This window comes from Aotus nancymaae, unplaced genomic scaffold (assembly GCF_030222135.1).
Source record: "Aotus nancymaae isolate 86718 unplaced genomic scaffold, 86718_ANA_hifiasm-v0.15.2.pri h1tg000014l, whole genome shotgun sequence".
NCBI classification, from domain to species: Eukaryota; Metazoa; Chordata; class Mammalia; order Primates; family Aotidae; genus Aotus; species Aotus nancymaae.
The window spans coordinates 80665926-80675687 of NW_026988425.1; the positions used below are offsets into that span (position 1 = coordinate 80665926).

Genomic DNA, 9762 nt, shown 5'->3' on the forward strand with positions numbered 1-9762 from the left:
ATCCTTAGAAGGCTAAAATATTTTAATTGCGTGAAATATCTAAGCAAGACATTATTGTGTAGTGCTTAGGAAGAAGGATGTGGAGAAGGCTACCCTAGTTTAAACCCTAAATTTACTAATTACACACTTAAAAGTCACCCTAGTTTAAACCCTAACCTTACTAACTAACTACACACTTGGGAAAGTCACCAGGGCTTTCTCTTGCATTGTTTCCATATTTGTAAAATGTGGATAATAATAAATTTGATCTCACAAGTTTGCTGCAATTATTAAATTAGTAATGATTTTGTTACAGAGAACAGTAAAATAAAAGTGTATACTCTTGCTAATGAGGTATTGCACAACGGCAAACAAAGGTTTGAGAAGGAAAAAAAAATGCACTGTCTGGCACATCCAAATGGTAAGGAGCCCTTTCAGATTCTAAATTTTGATGCACACTGGTACATCACTGTAGGAACCAGATATTAACTACAAATATTATTGGGTCTTCCTAATTTACCATCTTTTCTTAGTAATACCTGAAGACAATGTTTATAACACTTACAGATAATAAAAAGGTAACTAAGGATAATTAAGAATAACAGAGTAGAGTGCCTTTTGCTTTGAACTTCACCTTTATTATCTAGGGTTCACTACTCTTCAGAGTTGATACTCTTGACATTTGACCCCTTTTCTCTCACGTGTTAAGCTATTGATCCGTTGGATCATTCTTTCTGTCCTAATTTAGCCCAAACTTGGATCATTGTCTTTCCTCTTTGTGTCCTACACTTTTCTGTTCTTTCTGCTGCTCACCATAATCCCACCTTTCCCAGACTCAAGATTTTTTTTTCAAGGAATATGTGTCATCCCACCTCACCTGGTTGCTTATATCCAGCTGTCCTGCTTCTAATAGCATAAGAGACATACCATGTGTCATTGGAGTGAATGATGGGTAATGCTCTGCTAGTTCTCAGTGGTAACAACCCTAGGTGATTCCTCACCAGTACCTTCAATCAAGGTAGGGAGGAATGGTTTTATGACAGTACATGCCAGTTTAAAGATATTGGTCTGGTCTTCCTGCTTAAAATCACGAGTAGCAGAAGAGAGAACCATATATTTTTGGATCTTAACTGGTGACCTAAACATAAGTTTCAGCATGTGTTAAATACCCTAGAGCTATTCTAGCCCTTAAAGTGAATTTTCACTGCTCATTTGAAAACAAACATTAAGGAGGAGAAAAAGGACATGCTGAACACCAAGCACAAACTAAAGACCTTTAGGAAACCTCTACTTGTCCAAGCATGCTCAGTGGAAGACTTGCCTTATTGAATTTATACTTTATCAAAATGACTTCTCAGAATACACCTGTTGAAAAAAAGTATTTGTTCAGAAGCAAGTAATTTAGATGATGTAAGTAAGAAGGGCTAACGACAGTGATTAGTCCATGCCTTTGTATTTGTCCATTTTCACACTGCTATAAAGAACTACCTGAGATCGGGTAAATTATAAAGGAAAGAAGTTTAATTGACTCACAGTTCTGCATGGTTGGGGAGACCTCAGGAAACTTACGATCATGGCAGAAGGCAAAGAGGATGGGAGGCATATCTTACATGGTGGCAGGAGAGAAAGAGCAAAGAAGAAAGTGCCATACTTTTAAACTATCAGATCTTGTGATAAACCACTGTGTGGGGCAAACTGCCCCAATGATCCAATCACCTCTCACCAGGTCCCTCTCTTGACGTGGGGGGGATTAAAATTCAAGGTAAGATTTGGGTGGCAATACAAAGCCAAACCATATAATTCCACCCCCTGTCCCTCCAAAATCTCATGTCCTTTTCACATTTCAAAATCAATCATGCCTTTCCAACAGTCCTTCAAAGTTTTAACTCATGCCAGCATTAAGTCCAAGTCACATCTGAGACAAGGCAAGTCCCTTCCACCTATGAGTCTGTAAAATAAGAAAAAAAAAACAAGTTACTTCCAAATACAATGGGGGTATAGGCAATGTTCCATTCCAAAAGAAAGAAATAGTTCGAAACAAAGGAGCTATAGGCCCCATGCAAAACTGAAATCCAGCAGGACAGCTATTAAATTGTAATCCTCCGAAATAAACTCCTTTGACTCCATGTCTCACATCCAGATCATGCTGATGCAAGAGGTGGGCTCCCAAGGTCTTTGGAAGCTCTTCCCTGTGGCTCTGCAGGGTACAGCCCCTGTGGCTGCTTTTACAGGCTGGTATTGAGTACCTGTGGCTTTTCTAAGCTCATGGTGCAACATGTTAGTGGATCTACCATTCTAGGGTATGGAGGATGGTGGCCCTCTTCTCACAGCTCCACTAGGTGGTGTTCCAGTGGGGAATCTGTGTGGGGGCTCCAACCCCACATTTCCCCTTCACACTGCCCTAGTAGAGGTTCTCCATGAGGCCTCTCCCCTTGCAGCAGACTTCTGCCTGGACATCCAGGCATTTCTATACACCTTCTGAAATCTAGGCAGAGGTTCCCAAAGCTCACCTCTTGTCTTCTGCATACCCACAGGCCCAACATCATGTGGAAGCCACAAAAGCTTGGGACTTGCACCCTCTGAAGCAATGGCCTGAGCTGTGCAATGGCCTCTTTTAGCCATAGCTGAAGCTGGAGAATCTGGGATGCAGGGTGCCATGTCTCAAGGCTGCACAGAGCAGCAGAGCTCTGGGCCCTGTCCACGAAATAATTTTTCCCTCCGAAGCCTCTGGGCCTGTGATGGGAGGGGCTGACATGAAGATCTCTGAAATGACCTGGAGACATTTTCCCCATTGTCTCAGTTATTAACATTTGGTTTCTCATTAATTTTGCAAATTTCTGCAGCCAGCCTGAATTTCTTCCCAGAAAATGGGCTTTTCTTTTCTACCACATGGTTAGGCTGCCAATTTTCTAAATTTTTATGCCTTGCTCCCTTTTTAAATGTAAGTTCCAATTTCAAACCATCTCTTTATGAGTACATATGACTGTATGCTTTCAGAAAAAACTAGGTCACATCTTCATGCTTTGCTGTTTACAAATTTATTCTCTCAGATACCCTAACTCATCTTTCTCACATTTAAAGTTCCACACATCTCCAGGGCAGGGGCAAAATTCTGCCAGTCTCTTTGCTAAAGCATATCAAGAATGACCTTTGCTCCAGTTCCCAATAAGTTTCTCATTTCCATCTGAGACCACCTCAACCTGGACTTCAATGTCCATATTACTATCATTATTTTGGCCACATCCATTCAACAAGTCTCTAGGAAGTTCCAAACTTTCACACATCTTTCTTTCTTCTTCTGAGCCCTCTAAGCTGTTCCAACCTCTGTCTGTTACCCAGTTCCAAAGTCACTTTCACATTTTCAGATCATCTTTATAATAGTGCTTGTCTCCTGGTACCAATTTTCTGTATTAGTCTGTTTTCACACTGCTATAAAGAACTACCTGAGGCTGGGTAATTTATAAATGAAAGAGATTTAATTGGCTCACAGTTCTGCATGGCTGGGGAGGCCTCAGGAAACTTACAATCATAACAGAAGGTGAAGGGGATGCGAGGTATGTCTTACATGATGGCAGAAGAGAGTGAAAGACAGCAAAGAAGGAGGTGCCACACTTTTAAACCATCAGATCTTGTGAGAACTAACTCATTATCATGAAAATATGATGGAAGAAACCATCCCTAAGATCCAATAGCCTCCCACTAGGTCCCTCTCTCGACACATGGAGATTACAATTTGAGATGAGATTTGGGTGGGCACACAGAGCCACTCCATAACACCCTTCATCTCTTCATTTATTTATTTTGCTCATTGAAATTCAAGCAAAATAACACAGAAAGTATAATATTGTGGTGTGGTGGAAAGAACTTTAGAATACATCACGAGGCCAGGGTGTGAGTTTAAGGTTTGTTATCTAGAAAAGTCATTCTCTCTCTGAATTTCAACATCTGTTCATATGAAGATGTAATAATACCTACCTTACAGAAATGTTGTAAAGATTAAGTGAGAACTTTATATGTTGCTTTAAAAATATTTGTTATTTTATTGCTTATTGTATAGACAACAATTAATTTCGATGCCATGGATCTGAATAATTAAGATCCCAAAATGTTGTTTTCTATAAGGCAGGCAGATCACGAAGTCAGGAGATTGAGGCCATCCTGGTTTACAAGGTGAAACCCCATCTCTACTAAAAATACAAAAATTTAGCCTGGCATGGTGGCACACATCTGTAGTCCCAGCTACCCGGGAGGCTGAGGCAGGAGAATCACTTGAACGCGAGAGGCAGAGGTTGCAGTGAGCCAAGATCATGCCAAAAACTGCACTCCAGGCTGGGCGTCAGAGCAAGACTCTGCCTCAAAAAACAAACAAACAAAAAACAAAACAAAACAAAAAACCTATATGGTTGATATTTTTTACTTTTCTTCCCCAGAAATCTACAATCTGCATGTCTTCTGCTCTGCAGTGTGTAAGTACAAAGAACTCAAACACTGGAACATAAAGATACGAATTCACACTCTGGCTAAGGCATTCTGGATTCACTTAGCAGTTAGTGCTGATCAAGTCTTGGATCCTTGGTTTTTCTTTCCATAATATGGAGCTAGCAATACCTGCTTTGCAGAGTTTCAGAAAGGATTATTGGTAATGTATGAAGATGCTTAGCATAGTGAATAGTGAATAGTAAGCAACCATTATATTATATGTTATATTGGGGTTCTTTTCTTTTTGGTATGCCTTCTTGTTATCATTAAAAATATGGGTTTGTCTATGTTCAGAACTTCTTTGTGGGTCCTCAAGCATTGTGCTTAATCGGTGGTAAATACTGACAAGATTGTATCTTGAAAAACGAGAGTCATTTGGATTGATAAAAACTATGCAGCCATAAAAAACGATGAGTTCATGTCCTTTGTGGGGACATGGATGAACCTGGAAACCATCATTCTCAGCAAACTGACACAAGAACAGAAAATCAAACACAGCATGTTCTCACTCACAGGCGGGTGTTGAACAATGAGAACACATGGACACAGGGAGGCGAGCATCACACAATGGGGTCTGTAGGGGGGAACTAGGGGAGGGACAGCGGGGGGTGGGGAGTCGTGGAGGGATAACATGGGGAAAAAAACCAGATATAGGTGATGGGGAGGAAGGCAGCAAACCACATTGCCATATGTGTACCCATGCAACAATCTTGCATATTCTTCACATGTACCCCAGAACCTAAAATGCAATAAAATGTATATTTTAAAAAGACTATTTAAAAATCAAATAGCTCAAAATTCTTTTCTTTTCAGATAATGTAGCTGGAAATTCTTTAGAAACTCAAGTTATGTAAGTGATATAGGCATTTTAAGTCATGGTTACTGCTTTCAAGAAACTTACAACCTTGTCGGAGGCATTCTTTTCACTAGTATCTGTGTCTAACGAAATGATGTCTTTGTATAGTGACTGAGTTGTGAGGTAAGAAAAGGAAAAATGCTTTCAGAGATTAGACAGACGTCTTTTTTTTTTTTTTTTTTTTTTTTTTTTTTTTTTTTTTGAGTCGGAGTTTCGCTCTTGTTACCCAGGCTGGAGGGCAATGGCGCGATCTCGGCTCACCGCAACCTCCGCCTCCTGGGTTCAGGCAATTCTCCTGCCTCAGCCTCCTGAGTAGCTGGGATTACAGGCACGCGCCACCATGCCCAGCTAATTTTTTTGTATTTTTAGTAGAGACAGGGCTTCACCATGTTGACCAGGATGGTCTCAATCTCTTGACCTCGTGATTCACCCGCCTCGGCCTCCCAAAGTGCTGGGATTACAGGTTTGAGCCAACGCGCCCCGAGACAGATGTCTTTAAAGTCATTCATCTGCCAATGGAGATGAGCAGTGAGGAATCGGGTAGAGGGGAGGCAGAGAGGGAATGAAAATCTGCTAACTTTATATTATGTGCCAAGCACAGTACTAGGCAATTCACAGCCATTGTTTTAGTTAATCCTCAAAACAATACTATGAGATCGATTGTAGAATATTGACCTTATGGTTAAAAAAATATGGTAACCTCAGAAAGGTGAAACAACCTTGTCTAAGATCACATACCCAATAAGTGTTGGAAATCAGATTTCAATCATTAACTGGAGATTAGAAAATAAGTTGTATTCAATTTAATCGAAAAATCTTCTTAAAATTTGAGTATCCCACCTTCTCCTAAAATTCCCTATTTTCTCTCCTAGATTTCTTCCTTTTATTCTCTGTTGGGCCCTTAGCGTGTTCAGTACTAGTTTGTGGAACATTCTGATCAGGGTAAGAGCTATAGCCATTCTTTGGGTACACATGGCCCAGACGGCTTATCTTATTTTTTATCTGTGTACTTTCAGCAAGGAGAAATACTGACAGCTATTTCAGATGTGCGAGTGTTTAGTATCAAATAGAAAGAAACTCATTCAACATTAATTTATTGCAAAAATGTGGTACAGAATATACCACGATTAAGATATACAATTCAATCATCTATCCTTTTACTTAGCGAATATTAGTGATCATTACTCCCACCCCCTAATTAGTCACAAAACTTTATAATGCAGTTTTAGATAATCAGTACAGTCAGCTGCAAGTAGCAGAAAACCAAATTAACATGGCCTAGCAGAAAATAATGTTTTCATGTGTCAAGAAGACTAAAGATAGACAATTCAAAATGGGCAGAGAAGAAGGGTGAGGAGAGCATGAGTCTGTCTCTTTTTAAAAGTGTTTTAAGGAGTCCCAGTTAGCAACCTCAGCTTCTATCTTGTTGGTCAGAATCCATCACATGGCAACTCCTTGCAGCAAAGAGAAACTGTGTTGTGGTTTTAAATATAAAAATTGTAAGGAAAAGAAAAATATTATCAGAGAGACATAAAGAGATCTTCCTAGAATATCAAGAACTTTAGTTCTCTGGCCTCTATAAAAGCAATTCAATAGCAAGAAAACAACCTGATTAAAAAATGGACAAAAGGCCTGAATAGACCTTTTTTTTTAGTAGAAGACATACAAATGGCCAACAGGTACTGTATATGAAAAAACATTTCACTGTAATGAAACATTTTACTGTAATGAAAAAACATAAGATATCACTTTACACCTATCAGGATGGCTATTATCAAAAAAGCAAGATAACAAGTGTTAGTGAGAATGTGGAGACAAGAGAACCCTTGCACACTGTTGATGGAATTTAAATTAATACAGCAATTACAGAATCAATAAGGAAGTTCCTCAAAAACTTCAAAATAGAACTACCATATGATCCAGCAATCTCACTACTGAATACACATCCAGAAAAAAGGGAAATTGATATGTTGACGATACAGCTGCACTCCCATGTTTATTGCAGCACTATTCACAATAGCCAAGATATGGAATCAATCTAAATGCCCATCAACAGTGGAATGAATAAAGAAAATATGGTATATATACACACAAAGGAGTACTATTCAGTCATAAAAGAAAGGGAAATCCTGTTATTTGTGACAACATGGATTAACTTGGGGGGTGTTATGTTAAATAAAATCAACCAGACACAGACAAGTACTGCATGATCTGTTAGATGTGAAATCTAAAATAGGTGATTTCATAGAAGTGGGGTGTATAAGCCCCTGCACGGTGGCTCATGCTTTTTTTTGTTTGTTTGTTTGTTTGTTTTTGTTTTTGAGACAGAGTTTCGCTCTTGTTACCCAGGCTGGAACGCAATGGCGCGATCTCGGCTCACCGCAACCTCCGCCTCCTGGGTTCAGGCAATTCTGCCTCAGCCTCCTGAGTAGCTGGGATTATAGGCACGTGCCACCATGCCCAGCTAATTTTTTGTATTTTTAGTAGAGATGGGGTTTCACCATGTTGACCAGGATGGTCTCGATCTCTTGACCTCATGATCCACCCGCCTCAGCCTCCCAAAGTGGTGGGATTACAGGCCAGCTCATGTTTCTAATCCCAGCACTTTCAGAGGCTGAGGCAGGTGGATCACCTGAGGTCAGGAGTTCAAGACCAGCCTGACCAACATGGTGAAACCCCATCTCTACTAAAAATACAAAAAAACATTAGCTGGGTGTGGTGGCAGGTGCCTGTAATCCCAGCTATTCAGGAGGCTGAGGTGAGAGAATCGCTTGAACCCAGAAGGCAGAGGTTGCAGCGAGCCAAGATCATGCCATTGCATTCCAGCCTGGGCAACAAGAGTGAAACTCCACCTCAAAGAAAAAAAAATGAAAGAAAAGAAATGGAAAGTATAATGATAGTTACCAGATGCTGGGGTGATTAGGTGATTGAGGATGGGGAGATATCGTTAGTTAAAGAATGCATATTTATAGCTAGATCAGAGAAGTAAGTTCAAGAGGTCTATTGTACAGCATGGCAACTATAATTAATGATAGATTGTATCTTGGAAAATGCTTAGAGGGTAGATGTTAAGTGTTCTCACCACAAAAGTGATAACTACGTGAGGTAATAAATTTGTTAATTAGCTAGGTTTAACCACTCTACAATGTATATATACTTCCAAACATCATGATGTACACAGTAGATACATAACATTTTATATGTCAATTTAAAAAATAAATTTGAATGAAAGAGAGAAATGCAGGGCAGAAAAAATGTTGTGAGTAGCTTTGAGGGAACTATTCGTTCATCACAACACCGGGCAAAGGAAGCTACTAGTCTTGCCTGGGCTGTGTTTTACGACACAAAAGGTACCCTGCTTCTGTCACTTTTTCAAGGTTCTTGGCCCCTGGAGCAGAGATAATTTTAGGACTTATAGGGTTCTGATGTCCATTTTATGAGCTAGTGAATGTAAAGTGCTTAACCCAAGCCTGGCACATAGTAAACCTTAATATATATAGGCAACAATAAAAATAAAATTAATATTTGTTGGTATCATTATTAAGTAGTATAACACTCATACTTCTCTGTGACTATAGTAAACCTTTTTACATTTTCTGCATATTTTTTGTCCCAGGAATACCCAGCTCCAGTTCTGGATATGTCCTCTGAGAAGGTGCCCGTGACAACGTCCACACCAGAAGTTGATGTAGATACTGAGGGAAGGTTCCATGGCAGCTAAGTGTGGACAAACTAATCACTGAAGTTCCTTGATGCAGAGCTGATAACCTCTCTGGAGTTGGATGGAGGCCTATGCTTCCCTGAACCTCTGAGAGATGCCATGCCAATTCAAGGCAAGGCCTTTATTGTTGAAACTCTTGGATAATGATATCTTTATTCAGGTGAAAGTACAGAATGAATTTCAACTGTATGATATTGTTTATGTTCATCAGACATGTTATTTGTCTTTACAAAGTCTGGTTTCAATAAATTGGCTGTGTAACTGATATTAAATAAACATGGAATTTTACACATTCATAATATTTAGTTTCTTGTGATTTTGATGAACTATACTTTCAAGCATTGTCAGTTCATCCTTATTTACAAAGAAATGTTTGCTTGTAGCAGAGTGATGTAGTGACTTGCTTAACTTGATAAGTCAACTTTTCTATTCAATGTTTAATGTCAAACTGACTTAAAAATGTTCTTTTAGGCCCCATTTACATTTCTCTTTGTACAACATGCATTATCCTATTTTAACTTAATACTGTGGCTATATAAACCAAAGACATTCTAATTCTGTTTTTAATTTATTGTTTTACAAGATAAATAATTTTTAATTCACTAATAAAGTTAAGGAGCTCATATTAAAAGATATATGACCTACTGAAGTTGATCTATGAAAATTGACTATCTTAAAAGTAATTTTGTAAAATTATTTTGTATAAAATTGACTTTCTTGTATGAAT

General features: G+C 39.0%; 1 long non-coding RNA gene across 1 annotated transcript in view; it reads left to right on the top strand.

Annotated features, from left to right (window-relative positions):
• The window catches only part of LOC105734712 (uncharacterized), a 44703-nt gene extending 35367 nt beyond the window's left edge, over nucleotides 1-9336 (top strand). Inside the window, exons 2-3 of the long non-coding RNA XR_001111603.3 lie at nucleotides 4410-4445; nucleotides 8931-9336. This is a non-coding gene — a long non-coding RNA (uncharacterized LOC105734712). The remainder of the gene's footprint in view (nucleotides 1-4409; nucleotides 4446-8930) is intronic.
• The last annotated feature ends 426 nt before the right edge of the window (nucleotides 9337-9762 follow it).